Raw genomic sequence first — 13,723 nt, forward strand, 5'->3', positions numbered from 1 at the left:
GTATTGAGTAGAAATTTCCGTACGAAATTACAAAAATGTGAAACTCTCAGTCGGATTAAGAAAATTTTTAAAGAGAAAAACAAGCAATTTTTCAAACAAAATTACTTAAGTGAATAGCGTTGGGTAGAGGACTCAAGAATTGCCCTTCAATTTACAAAAAAGAAAATCTTTGACACTTTTTTAATTTTAGAAAAAAATTCAGCATTGTACCAGATAATTAGCGTAGAAATATAACGTTAAATCTCGTTTTATTTTAAAATTTTGTTTTTTCTTCAAAAATACAGGAAACAATTGACAATTTTTCAGAATCAGATGGTCAAATAAAATTTTAATGTATTTAAATGAATATGAAAACAGGGCATTAAATTGCAGATTACAGACAAATTCAATACTATCTAATACTTAGATACAGTTGGGGTTATTCCTGGTATTTTACTAATGATCGCAGAAACTGTTCCTGACTGAGTATTTAATTACACGGTAATGATTAGTGGTTTATAATAACAGAGTATTATTATGAACCACTTAAAACAGGATTAAAAAGGGTAGTTCCCTAAAATAATAAATCTGTTGTTCTAAACCAGGGGTTTCCAACTTAGATGAGGCCGGGGGCCACAATTAAAAACACAAATGGCGGGCCGCAACTTTATCAAAATTTTATACAGGACTCTTTTATGTTTGAAGGAACATTAAATATTTCTGTCAGATTTTTACCAAGCTGTACAAAACAAAACTATTGAATTACAAATTAAAATAAGAAGTAGATTTTTAAAAATATCAAACTGCATATTAAATGATTCGGGCTACAATAACTTTAATGTGCAGCTATGTATTAAACAATTGATGTGCAACAGATATCAAGTTGTTAAGACATAAAACTTATACAGTAGCACACAAAATGTTCAATGAGAAAATTGAGGTTTGTCTACTGCAATCACCTGATAATAGATATTTGCATTTTAAATTTAAAATTTATAAATGTTTGCGTAAATATTTTCGCCGAAATTGAGTGGTTTCAAAAAGTTAAAACGGAGAATTTCTTCGAGAAAATTTCTGATACATACATGCTAAATTATATTCACAAAATACAAAAAAAAAAAAAAAAAAATGAAATAAAAAAGAGCAACATTCACGATTATTTTTGTATTTGAATAAATATTTTCTTGAATGCAAAACCTGAGAAATAAATATTTTTGCACCGCTGGTATGTAAAATTTCATTGAAACGAAGAAATTAGGTTTTTGTTAACGAGAAAAGTATTCTAAACCCATACAGATTTTGTACGAAAATTTCCCACAAAAAAATAACAACTAATATATTTTAGTTCCCGGGCCACGAAAAAAGGCTTCGCGGGCCGGATGCGGTCCCCGGGCCGCCAGTTGGAAACCGCTGTTCTAAACCGTGACCCAAACTTGGTTCAAGGGTCTTATCTTAAATATCCTAATTTATTATTGTAGACTACATTTTAAATTATAAAACCAGACAACAATAAAAAAGTGTTTCGTTGAAAAAACATGCCTCCTTTTAGTAGGATTTCAATTCCTGCCTTTAAATTGGTTGTCGTCACAATATTAAAAATATGGTTCCAATAGTTTAGGTAGGAGAGGGATCGAAAGTTTGGGTCAACCTTTAATGTCAATTTAATTCTTTGCGTATTTCACGTTCAAATAAATCTAAACTTTTTTCGCAAAATTATAAAAGTAATTAATTTAAGCGACGGTGTGCATGCATCCCGATAAGACGTTTAGTCTGAATTCGCGCACTAGCTAGTCGGAAAGGGGTTAACATTTCGATTTATGATGACTTCCTATCAGCCAATAATGAGGCAATAAATTGTGCTAATAGTGGACAGAAAGCGATTAAAATATGTTTTGACATATAGCACAGAGTTCCAATTCTAAATTGAACATTCCTGCTACTAGGAAAAAAAGTCACATTTTCGATAGAAGATTATTCCTATAAGCAATAAATTCTACTTATAGTGGTTAGAAAACGAATAAAACACATATTATTCTGTCTAGAAATTAATGAGCTTAAGCTAATTGGAAAGTTACCGAAATTTAAATTGCAATCTTCTAGCCTTAAATAAACTCGAAAGTGCGCGAAGAAAGCATTATAAATGCTACGTTTGGCAAAACTCAGATTCAAACACACACAGTAATACACAGTTTGGATTTTAAAATCCTGATAAGTAGTCTGAAGCGTCATAAAAATTTTAATATGAATAAATCTCCAATTTGGGAAATATAATTTTTATTAGTTGAGCTATATTTTCATATTAATGCAAGTTTAATTAACGCTAGTATTAATTTCATTTTTTAATAGTTATTTAAATTGTACTTTTTGCTTTTTTTTTGTAATGTCTCTGGAACTATTTACATGAATCTTCAGGCAACGCGTACATCCAAAAAAAAAATTAATGTCAAATAATAATAAGAGTAATAAATTAAAATATTGATAGTTAAATTTAAATTATAGTTTCAGTGTTTACTTAAAATTTATTGAAATTAAGAAGAGAGCATAATAATCAATGTCCCTTAGGTTGTGTCGTCCCAAGCATAAATTTAAGTTTTAGATTTCTAAGTTAAATGGTAATATTAATTGATAATCTTAAAAAAAATAACAATACGTAAATTAAATACTTAATAATGAAAATGAAATACAATCTAACGGTGTACCTACTTTTTTTGTTGAAAAGAAAATCGAATATCTTTAACTTGAAACAATATAACAGAATGTCAATAAAACTTTAACTCCAATTTCAATTTTAATTGCGAAAGCAAACTCCAAGAGTGATAATGATCACCAGCAGTAATATTAGTGCTTTGTTGCGCATGACGTAAGTTTTTAAGACAGTATTATTGGATGGAGGGGAATCAGGTTTACAATAATTTTCTAATGTTAAATTTAGTGAGATTGTTTCTTTTTTCTTTTTATTATTATTTTTAATCGAATGAGAATTTTGAAGTTTGAACATAAAGTATTGCCTTAAAGTTTCAGTACAGCAGGGCTAATAGAAGTTTTTCTAGTTTTTTAAAGAACTTTTTTTCAAAGTTTATTTATTGCTTTTCCGTTTTCATTTTATGTATTTTAGATATATAGTTGTTAGCTAATAAAAATAAGACGTTAAAAGGAAAAGTAGAGATTTAAAAGACCAGATTTTTTAAACGACTTGAGTAAAATTTAATTAAGCTGACTTTTAGCCTCCCCTCCTCCTTTAGAAAAACGTGTTTTCTTATATCACTTCCTTTTACATTTTAATACTAATTTTTTATTTTCAACAGTGTTTTGTTGAAAATGCATATAAAAAAAAATTTCACTCTGAAAAACTGATGCAAATTATCAGCAATGGTTAAACATTTACGTACCTGTTAACTCATAAACTTTTTAGAGGAAGCATTTTACTGTAGTTGCAAATTGTTTGATTGTCAGTTTGACAAATTTATTTCAAAATTATATGTAAAATCTCTACGTACAAATAACATATCTACAAGACTTGATTGTAATTGAATAATACCAAAACTAAACATTCAAACAATTATTTATTTACACCTCATATAAATGATATTAAATACAGTTCTTCATGCCTGAAACCTTTTAATTTTGAACCCAATCTAGGAGACAATGGAATACATTTGTCAAGTATTAAGACCATCTTGTGCTTTTATGAAAATTTGTTTCGATAAAATTTCACCACATTTGCGTTCAGGAAATCTCTTACTGTTAGCCCGACGTCAAAGGGATCTCTCACACCAGGATGAGTTGGCCGCTTGCGTCATTTTTTGTCGCTGCTTTAAGACTGGGGCTGACCATCAGTTAGTTATATACAATTCATCTAGTCGCTGTCCAGAATTAGGTGTCGATTACAATTATAATTTATTCTAAATAATGATTGAACAAAAATAAATTACTAGAAATCAAAAACGATTACAAGCATTAATTACATTAGAAAAATGCTAATACAATTTAATTAGCTATTTTGTTTTCGATAAAGAAAAGAAATTCTTGAATATAATTTTATAAATAAATAAATTTTATTCTTCAAAAATAAAATAATCAGCATTTATAACTTTTTAATTTCACGGTTAAATTGTAAATAAAGTACTAAAAATAAAAACACTATATGAATAAAAAATAAGATTTATAAATATACAGATACATCCACTAATGCACTTAATATATTTTTAACTCTACCAAGTGAAATAGAGTTGAAAAATTCAACCTTATAACATTGATCGCAAAAACTGCAATTGATATTATTGAAATTTTATACAGTGTGCAAAAATTTAACGGACCATCCTGAATAACTATTTATCTAATGATCAGATCTTCACGTTCTAGGACTATAACCTCAAAAATGCTTATTACTTAGTGCAGACGATATTTTAAGTTACGAAATCAGACAAAAATCGTACTTTCTCTAAATAATTTCTTTTTCTCTCCAACTGATTTAGATTTCTGACCCCCAAAATCTAGAGGTTAGCCACAATCAAGGAAATATGGTCTAAATAGTTTGGCCAGGAGCTCGGTCCAACAGTTGATTCCCATAACGTTAATTTTACTTTTTGCGTATTTCACCATATTTCAAGAGCTTTTTAAGCGAATTGAAAAATATTTGCACACAATTATGAAATTCGTTTATCCATTATGTTATGGAAGAAGTATATTTTAGTAAATATTTTTATTATTATTTTATAAAGTAATAGTCGGAAAAATTTTAAATTATGAGGTATGTATTTTTTTACATCCTTTAGAAATAGGTAATTTTACATGGCAAAATATAAAATTTGAGCAAAATCGGTTAAATTGTTTCTGAGAAATCGAATTTTAAATATACGCAGGAACAATTCAACCGATTTAACTCAACTTTGTGTTTTGCCATGCAAAATTACCTACATTAAAATTTAATAAGAAGTTGTATGCCTTACAATTCAAAATTTTTCCAGCTATTATTTAATAACATAATAAAAAATAATAAATGCCTACGAAAAATACTTTTTTGCGTGTAATTATCTTTAGAATAACGAATTTTTAAATTCTGTTCATAATTTTTCAACTTGTTTAAAAAGATCTGGATATATCGCGAAAGACGCAAAAAGTCAAATTACAATTAAGGGATCCAAACTTTGGATCGCTCTCCTGATCAAACAATGTGGACCATATTCCCCAGACTGCGGCAACCCACTATATTTTGGGGGTTCAAAATCTAAATGCGTCTGAAAAAAGGTATGTTTATTCAGAGAAAGTAAAATTTTGCGCCTGATTTCGTAAGTTAAAATATCGTCTGCATTAATTAGCCTATGCCATCCCTTCGAACCATTAAAATTGAATCACAAAACGTGAAGATCCGGTCATTAGATCAAAATTTATTCAGGGAGGTCTGTTTCTTATTTTGCACACTATACAGTGAGTTTTGTGCGCAAAAAGTTTTTAAATTCACTCCTAAGATATGATGAAATAAAGTTATGGGTCTAGGCTTTGAATCTACCCAGCTTTAGAGCAGGTACCAGCTCGTCGTGGAAATAAAAACGGAAGGTGCGCGATGCTGATTTTATAGTCACCATCACGCCGTTAGTCACAAATCGTGGACCATCTAGTTCACAAGGGACTGTTGGGCGAATTTTTTGTATATTTTTTGTATCGAATATTTTAAATAAAATTCTCTTGGTGCGGATATTTTAGTGCTATACCATAATTAGGTCTGCAATGAGGTAAAATAAACGAGAACACGCCACACATTTTAAAGGAACCGCAACGCATAGGACCCCTAAAGACAATTTTTAAAAAAAATTTAAATTTCTGAAGAAAAAAAATATTGAAGATCAAAATGAAATTTTTTAAAATTTTATTCATTTTTAATGTGATTATTCGAATAAAAAGTTTCGAAAAATTAACGTTAACTTTTATTTGTTGCGTTCACATTTTCTTAAAAAAGCAAAACTCGAAAACTGCTAAAGTATTTCTCGTTATAACAGATGGTAAAGCCCTTGACTTGATATGATTCAGACTCAACAGAAATGTTTTCCCAACTTTTTAAATCTAAACCGTGACTACAAGAAAACTTTAAAAAAAGGTTTTCGCTGCATACTTTCGCAGACCTTAGAAAACAATCCAAAAACATGGTCTTACACTCGTTTATTTGCTTTCCCTAAAATGAGGTTTTTTGCAAAATATTTTCTAATTATTTATTAATATTTTCGCTGGAAAGGTTAATATTTGCCTTATTTTCTTTCCTTGGAAAAAGGTTTCAGCTTTATATTTCTGCTGACCTTATCATGACAACGAACAAAAATGAAAATATTAAGGTTTGCCATTTGCTTATTTTTTAGCCTAAGTAACAATGTTTTTTAAAAAAGCTTTAAAAATCATTTAGTTTTCCTTTTAGGAAAAAAGGTTGGAAATTGCAATATTTTTGCTTTATTGAAAAAAGGTTTTTACTGCAAACCTTTTCGTGACAATGAAAATAAAGTTAAAACACAACGTTGTCGTAAGGTTACATGCTTTCTGGGATTAGTTCTATAATTATTTCCTCTGGGAGGGCACACTGGTACCCGGTAATATAATGCGTGGTCTCGTGTGAATATTATGAGTCAATATTAGTGGGACAAATAGGGCAATTTTGTAATACAGAAAATTAAAAAAAAAAGAAAAATTAACACATACTGATGACAAATAGAGTCGCACTGTTTCACTCTGTTTAGGTTTTAAATATTCAATTTTTCTGGTGCACGCGGAAAATTAGTAACAGATGTTGTACTACTGCTTAGAAAAAATGATTACAAAAACCAAGAAAAATTAACCAAGAATTATTTAAAAAAATATTTACACGAAAAGCGATTACGTAAAATATGATTACGCAAAAAGTGATTACATAAAAATGAATACGCAAAAAGTGATAACGTGAAAAGTGATTACTCAAAAATTTATTACTCAAAAATAATAACTAACAGATGAATTCAGCAGCAGGAGGCAACCAACTCAACTCAGCAACAGGAGGCAAATAACTCAACTCAACTTGGCAGCAGGAGGGAGACAACTCACCTCAATTTCGCAGTAGGAGGGACACAATTCAACTCAGCAACAGGAGGCAAACAACTCAACTTGGCAGCAGAAAAGAAACAAATCACCTCAATTTCCCAGCAGTATGGATACAACTCATCTCAACTCAGCAACTGGAGACAAACAACTCAACTTAACTAGGCAGCAGGAGGGAAACAACTCAACTTATCAACATGAGTCAAACAACTCAACTCAGCAACAGGAGGCAAACAACTCAACTGAACTTTGCAGCAGGAGAGAAACAACTCAACTCGGCAGCAGGTGACAAAAAACTCATTTCAACTCAGCAACAGGAGGCAAACAACTCAACTCAACTTAGCAGCAGGATGAAAACACCTCAACTCAGCAGCAGAAGAAAATCAACTCAACTGAGCAAGACGAGGCAAACAACTCAACTCAACTCATTAACAGGAGGCAAACAACTCAACTCAGCAACAGGAGGAAAACAACTCAACTCAGCAACAAGAGGCAAACAACTCAACTCAACTCGGCAGCAGGAGGGAAACAGCTTAACTTAACTCAGCAACAGGAGGCAAACAACTCAACTCAGCTGTAGGATGGAAACAACTCGACTCAGCAAAGTTGCGAAATATAGACCCTCTTGTAAAAATCATAACCATTATCTACACCGCAAGTTATTTTAATATCTCGTTAAGTATTTTAATTTATTACGATATACCGTGTTACAAACTGAACAATCCCAAGAAACTGAAACGGAAAATAAAACTTCTATAACTTAATAAAATATGAAGATCTAAATAAAAGTCGACCTGTTTCACGAGCCATTCACGTTTGGCTAGCCTTGAGATTGGCAACGTTTGAAGCAAATGGTTAGCGCGCTCAAAAATAGGCTCTCACTTTCAAGACTCGCCAGACGTGAATGAGGGAAAAAAGTGAATGTAATACAGAAAAAAGAACGTGGTGCAAAATACTTTGAAAGTGTAATCTTAGCTGCATCCGATAAGCCCGAAGCGTTTCAAAATTTAATTGTCTAAAAGCGATAAGTCCGTTACCAAGAATGCTCTAAATCATCTATTGTCCCTTATTCTTTGAATCCCAGTCATATCAAATCATCTTGATAACCGGTAATCTTACTTTATTCATATGGATGTCAACTCCTTTATTAACGACATTAATTTTTCATCATTTCTCCATAGCACGAGGGAATTTATTCTGTATCTGGCTCTCTCGGACACTACGATTTTCCAGTTTTGTTTTTGCCCTTATTTAATTATATTTATTTTAAATTTCTTTATAGGGTAAGGAGTTTTTTTTCAGTTTAATTTTTCGCAGTAATTTTTCATTGGTAAATTTACATATTCTGTTTCATATCTCATTTGTTTTCTTCATTCCCATCTGGCAAATTTTTAGAATTGGTGTTTATTTTGGAGCACTCAAAGCATGTCGAGTTAACATGTCTTATATACTAGTGAATTGGAATTATATATTTGTTGTGGTAGATAGAATAAATATGTATTGCGGAGATGATAAGAATCGTGAAATAAATTTTCTTATAAAAAGAATTAGGCAAAGAAATAACATTAGCAATATTTGGTGTTAAATTTAACTGCTTATTATTGAAAAGCATGTTGAGTGACACTTTACGGCGAATATCTGTTTCAGAATGTATAGAAATATCGGGATGCTATTTGCAAATTATCTTTATCCAAACAAAGTGATTTTTTAAAAAGTGAGTCATACAACATTTTTGAACAAACATCAATCTTAGGAAAAAGAAATATACAAAACCTCGTGCATGTGCTTTATAATCTCTTTTAGATACTCTACACTTTTTACAGTAATCTTATTCGTTATTTGCCCTACAATCTATATGTAATTAAGATAATTATTGCAAATTTGGATTTGGTATAAAATCTTCAGATTTAAAAAAGCTAAAAGCAACTTAAAAACTACAAATAATGCCATAAGAAACGTTCGCATGTTTAAATACTGTTTCACTCTGTTTAGGTTTTAAATATTCAATTTTCTGGTGTACGCGGAAAATTAGTAACTGATGTTGTACTACTGCTTAGAAAAAATGATCTCAAAAATCAAGAAAAATTAACCAAGAATTATTTTAAAAACTATTTACGCGAAAAGCGATTATGTAAAATAACTTGGGAGCAGGAGGGAGACAACTCAACTTAGCAACAGGAAGAAAACAACTCAACTCAACATGGCAGCAGGGGGAAAACAACTCAACTCAACAGCAGGATGACAACAACTCAACTCAGCAAAAGGAGGTAAACAACTCAACTCAACTCAGTAGCAGGAGGTAAGCAACTGAACTCAGCAGCAGAAGGCAAATATCTCAACTCAAATTGGCAGCAGGAGAGAAACAATTCACCTCAATTTCGCAGTAGGAGTGATACAACTCAACTCTGCAACAAGAGGCAAGACACTCAACTCAACTCAGCAACAGGAGGCAAACAACTCAACTCAACTTGGCAACAGGAAATAAACAACTCACCTCAATTTCGCAGCAGTATGGCTACAACTCAACTAAACTCAACTCAGCAAAAGGAGACAAACAACTCAACTCAACTAGGCAGCAAGGGGGAAACAACTCAACTTATCAACAGGAGTCAAACAACTCAACTCAGCAACAGGAGGCAAACAACTCAACTCAACTTGGCAGCTGGATAGAAACAACTCAACTCAGCAACAGACGAAAATCAACTCAACTCAGCAACAGGAGGCAAACAACTCAACTCAACTTGGCAGCTAAAGGAAAACAACTCAACTCTGCAGCAGAGGAAAATCAACTCAACTCAGCAACAGGAGGCAAACAGCACTACTCAACTCGGCAGCGGGAGGCAAACAACTCAACTCAACTTGGCAGCAGGTGGGAAACAACTCAACTCAGCAGAAGGAGGTACACAACTCAACTCAGCAGCAGGAGGCAAACAACACAACTCAGCAGCAGGAGAGAAAAAACTCACATCAATATCGCAGTAGGAGGGATTCAACTCATCTGAGCAGTAGGAGGCAAACAACTCAACTCAACTCAGCAACAGGAGGCAAACAACTCAACTCAACTCATCAGCAGTAGCAAACATCTCAACTCAGTCTCAAGAGGCGAACAACGCAACTCAGCAACAAGAGGCAAACAACGCAACTCAGCAACAAGAGGCAAACAACACAACTCTAGTCAGCAGCAGAACAAAATAAACTCAACTCAGCAAGAGGAGGCAAACAACTCAACTCAACTCGGCAGCGGGTGGCAAACAACTCAACAACAGGAGGCAAACAACTCAATTCAACTTGGAAACAGGAGAGAAACAACTCAACTCAACTCAGCAACAGGAGGCAAGCAACTCAACTCAGCAGCAAAAGGCAAACAACTCAACTCAACTTTTCAGCAGGGAGAAACAACTTAACTTAACTCAGCAACAAGAGGCAAACAACTCAACTCTGCAGCAGAATGGAAACAACTCAACTTGGCTGCAAAAGATAAACAACTCAATTCAACTTGGCAGTAGATACTAAACAACTCAACTCAGCAGCTGCAGGAAGAAAACAATTCAACTCAACTCAGCAACAGAAGGCAAACAACTCAATTCGGCAAGATGAGGCAAATAACTCAGCTCAAATTGGCAGCAGGAGAGTAACAACTCAACTTGGCAGCAAGAGAGAATCAACTCAACATGGCAGCTGGGGGGAAACAACTCAGCTCAACAGCAGGATAGAAACAACTCAACTCAGCAAAACGAGGTGAATATCTCAATTCAACTCAGCAGCAGGTGGCAAACAACTCAACTCAAGTTGGCAGCAGGAGAGAAACAACTCACCTCAATTTCGCAGCAGTATGGATACAACTCAGCTCAACTCAGCAACAGGAGACAAACAACTCAACTCAACTTGGCAGCAGGAGAGAAAGAACTCAACACAGCAGCAGGGGAGAAGTAACTCAAATCATCTCTGCAACAGGAGGAAAACAACTCAACTCAACTTTGAAGCAGGATGAAAACAACTCAACTCAGCAGCAAAAGAAAATCAACTCAACACAGCAACAGGAGGAAAACAACTCAACTCAACTCTGCAGCGGGAGGCAAACAGCTCAACAACAGGAGGCAAACAACTTAACTCAGCAACAAGAGGCGAACAACTCAACTCAACTTGGCAGCAGGAGGGAAACAACTCAACTCAACCAAGCAGAAGGAGGTAAACAACTCAACTCAACTCAGCAGCAGGAGGCAAAAACCTCAACTCAGCAACAGGAGGCAAACATCTAAACTCAACTCAGCAAAATGAGCCAAACAACTCAACTCAATTTGGCAGCAGGAAAGAATCAACTCACCTCGATTTCTCTAGCAGTTTGGATACGACTCATCTGAGCTACAGGAGGGAGACAACTCAACTTAGAAACCGGAAGCGAACGACTCAACTCAACATGGCAGCGGGGGGGGGGAAACAACTCAACTCAACAGCAGGATGCAAACAACTCAACTCAAATTGGCAGCAGGAGAGAAACAACTCACCTCAATTTCGCAGCAGTATGGATACAACTCAGCTAAACTCAGCAACGTTTGACAAACAACTCAACTCAACTAAGCAGCAGGAGGGAAACAACTCAACTTATCAACAGGAGTCAAACAACTCAACTCAGCAACAGGAGGCAAACAACTCAACTCAACTTGGCAGCAGGAGAGAAAGAACTCAACTCAGCAGCAGGGGAGAAACAACTCAATTCATCTCTGCAACAGGAGGAAAACAACGCAATTCAACTTGGCAGCAGGATGAAAACAACTCAACTACGCAGCAAAAGAAAATCAACTCAACTCAACAACAGGAGGCAAACAACTCAACTCAACTCGGCAGCCGTAGGCAAACAGCTCAACAACATGAGGCAAACAACTCAACTCAGCAGCAAGAGGCAAACAACTCAACTCAACTTGGCAGCAGGTGGGGAAAAACTCAACTCAACTAAGCAGAAGGAGGTAACCAACTCAACTCAACACAGCAGCAGGAGGCAAACAACTCAACTCAGCAACTGGAGGCAAAAATCTCAACTTAACTCAGCAACAGGAGGCAAACAGCTCAACTCAACTTGGCAGCAGGAAATAAACAACTCACCTCAATTTCACAGCAGTATGCCCTTATGAAAAAATCGAGGTATAAATGAGGTATAAACAAGGTATATTTTAAAGGTATAAAGGAGGTTGTTATTTAAAGACGTCGTTGAGGTTGAAAAGGGTGCAAATGAATACCTCAAAACCAACCTCAAATATACCTTAATATATACCTCCAGAGGTATATATGTTTCAACTTGAGGTGTTAAATTTTACATCTGGGGAGAGGTAGATATTTACTACTTTAAAGTGTTTCATTTTCAACCTTAGGTTATTAATTATCAGCTTGAAGTATATTTATTTACACTTGTGGAAGTATTTATTCAACAACCTAAAGTGTGTCATTTTACACTTCAGGTTATTATAAATCAACCTCCGGTGTATTTTGTTCCACTTCAGGTAATTATTTTTCAACCTCAGGTATCTAATTTTATGCTTGTAGAGATATATATTTTTCAACGTATGGTGTGTCATTTTACACTTCAGGTTATTTCAAATCAACCTCAGGTGTATTTTGTTCGACCTTAGGTTATTACTTATCAGCTTGAAATATATTTTTTTACACTTGTGGAAGTATTTATTCAACAACCTAAGGTGTGTCATTTTACACTTCAGGTTATTATAAATCAACCTCAGGTGTATGTTGTTCGACCTCAGGTAATTATTTTTCAACCTCAGGTATCTAATTTTATGCTTGTAGAGGTATATATTTTTCAACCTGAGGCATGTCATTTTACTCTTCAGGTTATTTCAAATCTACCTCAGGTGTAATTTTTGATAGTTGGAAAGGTGATTTTTTACTAACGTAAGGTGTATTATTTTTCACCTCAAATATAGGTTTTTATGCTTGTAAAGGAAATTTTTTTAATCAAACTAAAATATGCCATTTTTCCCTTCAGGTTATATTTTTTTATGCTAATGCTGGTAATTAAATATAATTAAAATGTTTCTCGTTAGACTGCTAATTTTTAACCTAAAATATATATCTTTTCACTTGTAGAGGTATTTATCACTCTGATGGAGTTTTTAATGTTATACATTAGGTGGTAATTACTTATTAACTTTTTACGGTCTGTCTTAATTTTCACTGCTAATCCTGATGCTAAGAAACTATTTTCTAAACACATAGGCGGAATACGGATGAATCTTTCTTTCGAAAGAATTTTCGACTGATTTCCATGTATTGTGTGAAGAAAAGTAAAATGCAATGCAAAGAATATATCTTCCTTTAATTTTGAAATACAACCCATTGGAATGTATTCTTCCTCACACAATTCAAAATAGGAATTTTCACTTAACGCCTTTAATTTATAGTTTGTGAACCTTGTGCTAATTTGCAATTAAATAGTTCATAAAATTTATTAATCTTGAATTAAAATGTAGAGTTGAATAATGTTAAGTATGCTGACTCATAAACCTTAAAAGAACATTTCAAATGTTTCTGTAATTTTAATAATTTCAATTAAACTATCGTGAAAAGAGGATACATTTGTTTCAGAAAAATGTGGGAACTCATTTATATAGAACAGATGTTAAAGGCGCTAATTTTTTGTAAAAGCGAAATAACAGCAAATTTAAATAATTTAGCCAGC

The 13,723-nt window shown here is 33.5% G+C and overlaps 1 long non-coding RNA gene across 1 annotated transcript in view; it reads right to left on the reverse strand.

Annotated features, from left to right (window-relative positions):
• The window catches only part of LOC147816648 (uncharacterized), a 6,248-nt gene extending 3,152 nt beyond the window's left edge, over positions 1 to 3,096 (reverse strand). The window contains exon 1 of the long non-coding RNA XR_015428593.1: positions 2,683 to 3,096. This is a non-coding gene — a long non-coding RNA (uncharacterized LOC147816648). The remainder of the gene's footprint in view (positions 1 to 2,682) is intronic.
• Positions 3,097 to 13,723: the final 10,627 nt, after the last annotated feature.

Source organism: Parasteatoda tepidariorum, chromosome 1 (genome assembly GCF_982258835.1).
Source record: "Parasteatoda tepidariorum strain Cologne lab strain chromosome 1, Ptep-v5.0, whole genome shotgun sequence".
In the NCBI taxonomy this organism is placed as follows: domain Eukaryota; kingdom Metazoa; phylum Arthropoda; class Arachnida; order Araneae; family Theridiidae; genus Parasteatoda; species Parasteatoda tepidariorum.